The following is a 7,440-nucleotide window of genomic DNA, read 5'->3' as shown; positions in this document are numbered from 1 at the left end:
CAGCCATTCGCTGCCATGACCTAAACCTCCTGCGACCCATGGTTAGCATAAGCTTTCTCCTGAGGAATTAGCGGTACCCGGTAGTTGCTGCCGCCGGCGCGGCTGTCGAGGCTTTCGTGAGGCTCCTGAAAGAGCTCGGCTTCTGGCGCCTCTTCCTCCCAGCCTGGCCCGAGGAACGAGCCGTGGTCTTCTTCCAGGGCGTACCCTCGATCCACCATGTGGGGCACATAGGCCTCCGGGGCGGTCACCCCGAAGGCCTTGCCGTAGTGCTCCGCGCGCCATGCAGTTCGACTCGAAGCTCCATCTTGGGGATGATAGGGCAGCGGCCCGCTAGGACCATAGGCAGTGATGCGCATGCCCTCGCTTACCAGGGGCGTTGCCAACGCAACTTGCTGCCCGGCGCTGATGGCCAGGCCGGTGTTGATGAAGCCTTGAGGTACGCCCAGGGGCGCGTGGGTGCGGATTGGTCCACCTTGGGATCCCCTCGGAGCCTGGGGTGGAAGCTGGACGCAGAACGGGGGGGGGGGGCCCTGACGCAGCAGCATCCAGGAGCTCGGCGATGCGCTCCAGTAGCACATCGTGGCTGCTTTCTTGCAGTTTGCACCGCAGCAGTTCTTGCGCCACCATGAGCTTGGCCTTCATGTTCGCCTCCTCCCGTCGGGTGTGCGGTGCCGTGGCCGCAGCATGGCTCAAGGCCCTTGCTGCCGACCGTACCTGCCGTTGGGTGAGGGCAGGCGACGACTGACCATGTCGCCCGCGCCCCGCAGCGCTTTGCGGGGCGTGGGCTGCCTGAGGTGCAGGGTTGAGGTCACCCTGGGCAGGCGGCACGGCATGGGCAGGCCATGCCGCCCAGCGGTCGGCATTGGCCGTCGGGTCGCTGGACATGGAGACGACGAAGCGATGGTGCGCGAGGCGGTGGAAGAAGGATCCCGTTGCACCCCTACCTGGCGTGCAAAATGTCGGATTTCGGGTTCCGGCAGACCCTTGAGGTTCGAACTCTAGGGTGCGCGCGGAGATCTCTCCCCTAGCAACCTACGTCCCAAAGCCTCGCTAAGAATCTAGGCTAGCAAGATAATCAACACAAGGGACACGGAGTTTATACTGGTTCAGGCCACCATTGTGGTGTAATACCCTACTCCAGTGTGTGGTGTGTGCATTGCCTCAGGGGCTGATGATGAACAATACAAGGGAGGAACAGCCTCACGAGGGGTGTTCTTGTGCTGGTGTGGGTGGTTCTGGCTAAGGTTTGATTGCTCGATCCCCTACCTTGAGAATGGCTAGTCCTATTTATAGAGGCCTTGGTCCTCTTCCCAAATATTGAGCGGGAATGCGCCAACAACGGCCATTTTGAAGGGGAACATCTAGTACAGCTTATCCTAACTAAAGTTGGTCTTCGACTGCCAAGGGCCCTAACGATGACGCTGTCTTGGGCTCCACGGTGACCTCCATCCTGCCGCTCTGCTGGTCTTGGTCTTGTTGCACCGAAACGGTAGCCTTTGCCTGATGCCTTGGTCTGAGCTTGCTCCTTTGCACCAAAGAGGAAACAAGGACACTGCGCAGGCTAGCGCCCGCCTGGTCTCGATCGTCATGGCTTGTGTCATGTGCACCTCGCGAGGTACCCTCACCTTGATCTCTCCGCCTCCTCGCGAGCCTTCCTGGCGAGGCCCCTCCTGAGGAATCTTCCTGTCGTCCTCCCCGCGAGGCTTGGCCCCTCGCGAGGGTCTTGAGCTTGAGTCGATGAAGATGGGCCGCACTGGGCCACCACTTGAGCCACGCCGCAGGCCACAGGCAGGCAAGTCTGGGGACCCCCGTTCCCAGAATGCCGACATGCGCCCTTGCGAAAGTTCATTGTTTCGAAGCACCACGTGATGATCGGGTGTGATAGATGCTAATGTTCACATACAACGGGTGTAAGCCAGATTTACACATGCAAAACACTTAGGTTGACTTGACGAGCCTAGCATGTACAGACATGGCCTCGGAACACAAGAGACCGAAAGGTCGAGCATGAGTCGTATAGAAGATACGATCAACATGAAGATGTTCGCCGATGATGACTAGTCCGTCTCACGGGATGATCGGACACGGCCTAGTTGACTCGGATCGTGTATCACTTAGATGACTAGAGGGATGTCTATCTAAGTGGGAGTTCATTAAATAATTTGATTAGATGAACTTAATTATCATGAACTTAGTATAAAAACTTTTGCAAAATGTCTTGTAGATCAAATGGCCCACGCTCATGTCAACCTCAACTTCAACGCGTTCCTAGAGAAAACCAAGCTGAAAGACGATGGTAGCAACTATACGGACTGGATCCAGAACCTGAGGATCATCCTCATAGCTGCCAAGAAAGCATATGTCCTAGAAGCACCACTAGGTGAAGCACCCGTCCCAGCGAACCAAGACGTTATGAACGCTTGGCAGTCGCGTGTTGATGATTACTCCCTCGTTCAGTGCGGCATGCTTTACAGCGTAGAAACGGGGCTCCAAAACCGTTTCGAGCAGCATGGAGCATATGCGATGTTCCAAGAGCTGAAAATGGTTTTCCAAGCTCATGCCCGGGTCGAGAGATATGAAGTCTCCGACAAGTTCTACAGTTGTAAGATGGAGGAAAATAGTTCTGTCAGCGAGCACATACTCAAAATGTCTGGGTTGCACAACCGCTTGTCCCAGCTGGACATTAACCTCCCGGATGAGGCGGTCATTGACAGAATCCTTCAGTCGCTCCCACCTAGCTACAAGAGCTTTGTGATGAACTACAATATGCAGGGGATGGTGAAAACCATTCCTGAGGTATTTTCAATGCTGAAATCAGCGGAGGTAGAAATCAAAAAGGAACATCAAGTGTTGATGGTCAATAAAACCACTAGTTTCAAGAAAGGCAAGGGTAAGAAGAACTTCAAGAAGGATGGCAAGGGAGTTGCCGCACCCGGTAAGCCAGTTGTCAGGAAGAAGCCAAAGCATGGACCCAAACCTGAGACTAAGTGCTTCTATTGCAAGGGGAACAATCACTGGAAGCGGAACTGCCCCAAGTACTTAGCTCATAAGAAGACCGTCCACACCAAAGGTATATGTGATATACATGTTATTGATGTGTACCTTACCAGTACTCGTAGTAGCTCCTGGGTATTTGATACCGGTGTGGTTGCTCATATTTGTAACTCAAAACATGAGCTGCGGAATAAGCGGAGACGGGCGAAGGACGAGGTGACGATGCGCGTCGGGAATGGTTCCAAGGTCGATGTGATCGCCGTCGGCACGCTACCTCTACATTTACCTACGGGATTAGTTTTAAACCTTAATAATTGTTATTTAGTGTCAGCTTTGAGCATGGACATTGTATCTGGATCTCGTTTGATACGAGATGGGTACTCATTTAAATCCGAGAATAATGGTTGTTCTATTTATATGAGAGATATGTTTTATGGTCATGCCCCGCTGGTCAATGGTTTATTCTTAATGAATCTCGAACATGATGTTACACATATTCATAGTGTGAATACCAAAAGATGTAAGATTGATAATGATAGTCCCACATATCTGTGGCACTGCCGCATTGGTCACATTGGTGTCAAACACATGAAGAAGCTCAATGCAGATGGAATTTTGGAGTCTCTTGATTTCGAATCATTTGACACGTGTGAACCATGCCTCATGGGAAAAATGACCAAGACTCTGTTCTCCGGAACAATGGAGTGAGCAACCAACTTATTGGAAATTATACATACTAATGTGTGCGGTCCAATGAGCATTGAGGCTCGCGGTGGCTATCGTTATGTTCTCACCCTCACTGATGACTTAAGTAGATATGGGTATGTCTACTTAATAAAACACAAGTCTGAGACCTTTGAAAAGTTCAAGGAATTTCAGAATGAGCTAGAGAATCAACGTGACAGAAAAATAAAGTTCTTACGATCAGATCGAGGGGAGAATATTTAAGTCACGAGTTTGGTATGCACTTAAGGAAATGTGGAATTGTTTCACAACTCACGCCGCCTGGAATACCTCAGCGTAACGGTGTGTCCGAACGTCGTAATCGCATTCTATTGGATATGGTGCGGTCTATGATGTCTCTTACCAATTTACCGCTATCATTTTGGGGATGCGCTTTAGAGACAGTTACATTCACTTTAAATAGGGCACCGTCTAAATCCGTTGAGAGGACACCTTATGAATTATGGTTTGGAAAGAAACCTAAGCTGTCGTTTCTAAAAGTTTGGGGATGCGATGCTTATGTCAAGAGACTTCAACCTGAAAAGCTCGAACCCAAGTCGGAAAAATGCGTCTTCATAGGATACCCTAAGGAAACCATTGGGTATATCTTCTACCTCAGATCCGAAGTCAAGATTTTCGTTGCCAAGAATGGGTCCTTTCTGGAGAAGGAGTTTCTCTCGAAAGAAGTAAGTAGGAGGAAAGTGGAACTTGATGAAGTACTACCTCTTGAACCAGTAAGTAGTGCAGCTCAGGAAGATGTTCCTCTGGTGCCTGCACCGACTAGAGAGGAAGTTAATGATGATGATCAAGGTAGTTCAGAACAAGTTACTACTGAACTTCGTAGGTCCACAAGGACACGTTCCACACCAGAATGGTATGGCAACCCTGTCCTAGAAATCATTTTGTTAGACAACGGTTAACCTTCGAACTATGAAGAAGCGATGGCAGGCCTAGATTCCAACAAATGGCTTGAATCCATGCAATCCGAGATAGTATCCATGTATGAAAACAAAGTATGGACTTTGACAGACTTGCCCGATGATCGGCGAGTGATAGAAAATAAATGGACCTTTAAGAAGAAGATGGACGCGGATGGTAATGTTACCATCTATAAAGCTCGACTTGTCGCTAAGGGTTATTGGCAAGTTCAAGGGGTTGACTATGATGAGACTTTCTCTCCCGTAGCGAAGCTGAAGTCCGTCCGGATCATGTTAGCAATTGCCGCATACTATGATTATGAGATATGGCAAATGGATGTCAAGACGGCATTCCTTAATGGCTATCTTAAGTAAGAATTGTATATGATGCAGCCGGAAGGTTTTGTCGATCCTAAGAATGCTAACAAGGTATGCAAGCTCCAGCGATCCATTTATGGGCTGGTGCAAGCATCTCGGAGTTGGAACATTCGCTTTGATGAGATGATCAAAGCGTTTGGTTTTATGCAGACTTATGGAGAAGCCTGCGTTTACAAGAAAGTGAGTGGGAGCTCTGTAGCGTTTCTCATATTATATGTAGATGACATACTTTTGATGGGAAATGATATAGAACTTTTGGACAGCATAAAGGCCTACTTGAACAAGTGTTCAATGAAGGACCTTGGAGAAGCTGCTTATATATTAGGCATCAAGATCTATAGAGATAGATCGAGACGCCTCATAGGTCTTTCACAAAGCACATACCTTGATAAGATATTGAAGAAGTTCAATATGGATCAGTCCAAGAAGGGGTTCTTGCCTGTGTTGCAAGGTATGAAACTGAGCTCGGCTCAATCCCCGACCACGTCAGAAGATAGAGAAAAGATGAGTGTCATCCCCTATGCCTCGGCCATAGGGTCTATTATGTATGCCATGCTATGTACTGGACCTGATGTAAACCTTGCCGCAAGTTTGGTAGCTAGGCACCAAAGTAATCCCGGCATGGAACACTGGACAGTGGTCAAGAATATCCTAAAGTACCTGAAAAAGACTAAGGATATGTTTCTCATTTATGGAGATCACAAAGAGCTCATCATAAAGGGTTACGTCGATGCTAGCTTCGACACAGATCTGGATGACTCCAAGTCACAAACCGGATACGTGTATATTTTGAATGATGGGGCAGTAAGCTGGTGCAGCAGCAAGCAGAGCGTCATGGCGGGATCTACATGTGAAGCGGAGTACATGGCAGCCTCGGAGGAAGCGCATGAAGCAATCTGGATGAAGGAGTTCATCATCGACCTAGGAGTTATTCCCAATGTGTCGGGGCCGATCACTCTCTTCTATGACAACACTGGAGCTATTGCCCTTGCCAAGGAGCCCAGGTTTCATAAGAAGACCAGGCACATCAAGCGTCGCTTCAACTCCATTCGTGAAAATGTTCAAGATAGAGACATAGATATTTGCAACACTACAAAAAATACACTTCCGTGATGATACGTGTTTGTCACATTAGGTCGCGTTTTTTTTCATGCATGTACATCCATGACAAATTTATGACAGAATCAAGATAGTCATACGTGTGCTATCGTAGAAGTGTTGCATGACATTACCAAAATTATCATCACGGAAGTGTCCACTTCCATGACGATAAATCGCGCGTCACAGAAGTGCTTTCGTCAAGGGTGACCGACACGTGGCATCCACCGTAACGGAACGCCGTTAAACTATCGGGTCGGGTTTTGGATCCGATAACCCGTTAACAGCCCCGACCAATGGGAAATTTCCATGTGTAAAATTCTTATTGGCCGGACGAAAGACGTGTCAGCTCGTCAGTGGGTCTGATAGGCGCCTATGATATGTCGACACGTGCCACGGCCCACCACTGGCCCATTTAGCTTACAAAGCCGGCCTGTTTGACTTGGTCAAAAGTTAACAGGCTGGCCCATGAAAAGCCTGTTAACGGTCTCTTCGCAAATAGCCCATTTTATGGTCCGTTAACTCACGGCCCGTTAGTCCCTGAAGGAAATCGGCCCAACAACGTCATGTGGGCCGTCGAATATAACACCCACCCATTTCACTTTCGGCCCATGTATGGCCCATGATGTCTTTCGGCCCATATGAGGCCTTCGTATCTTTCGTCCCTTTACAGGCCCACGGTGACTCTAGCCCATAATGAACAGTAATTTTCTTTGTACCCGTTAACGGCCCGTGATTTACATGGGCCGTTTCCAGCCCGTGTTAGCTTTCGGCCTATTGACGGCCCATACGTTCTTGGGATCCTTTTCGGTCCTCGATTACTTTCGGCCCGTTACTGGCCTATTCCCCTAACGGGCCAAATTCGGCCCATGGCAAGAGTCGGCCCGTTACTGGCCTGTTACCCTAATGGACCGAATTCGGCCCATGGCAAGAGTCGGCCCGTTTCTGGCCTGTTCCCCTAATGGGTCAAATTCGGCCCATGGCAAGAGTCGGCCCGTTACTGGCCTGTTACCCTAATGGGCTAAATTCGGCCCATGGCAAGATTCGGCCCGTTTCTGGCCTGTTTACCCGTTGCGCCGTTTCTAGCCCGTCCAATATTCTGGCCCATTAACGACCCATTATGCCTGTGACAGAATTAAGCCTTTGCTGTCCTACGGCCCGTTACCGTGCTGGGCTGATATCAATTACACCCGTTGACGGCCCATGTAGACCCATTTATCCGACGGCCCGAGGCCGACCAGTTCTTCTACGGCCCTATTGGAGGCCCATTTATTGACGGCCCGTAGGAGACCCATGGATCCTACGGCCCTTATATGGCCCATGGTAGTTG

The sequence above is a fragment of the Triticum dicoccoides genome, chromosome 1B (genome assembly GCF_002162155.2).
Source record: "Triticum dicoccoides isolate Atlit2015 ecotype Zavitan chromosome 1B, WEW_v2.0, whole genome shotgun sequence".
In the NCBI taxonomy this organism is placed as follows: Eukaryota; Viridiplantae; Streptophyta; class Magnoliopsida; order Poales; family Poaceae; genus Triticum; species Triticum dicoccoides.
Note: the sequence above shows the minus strand (reverse complement) of the source record.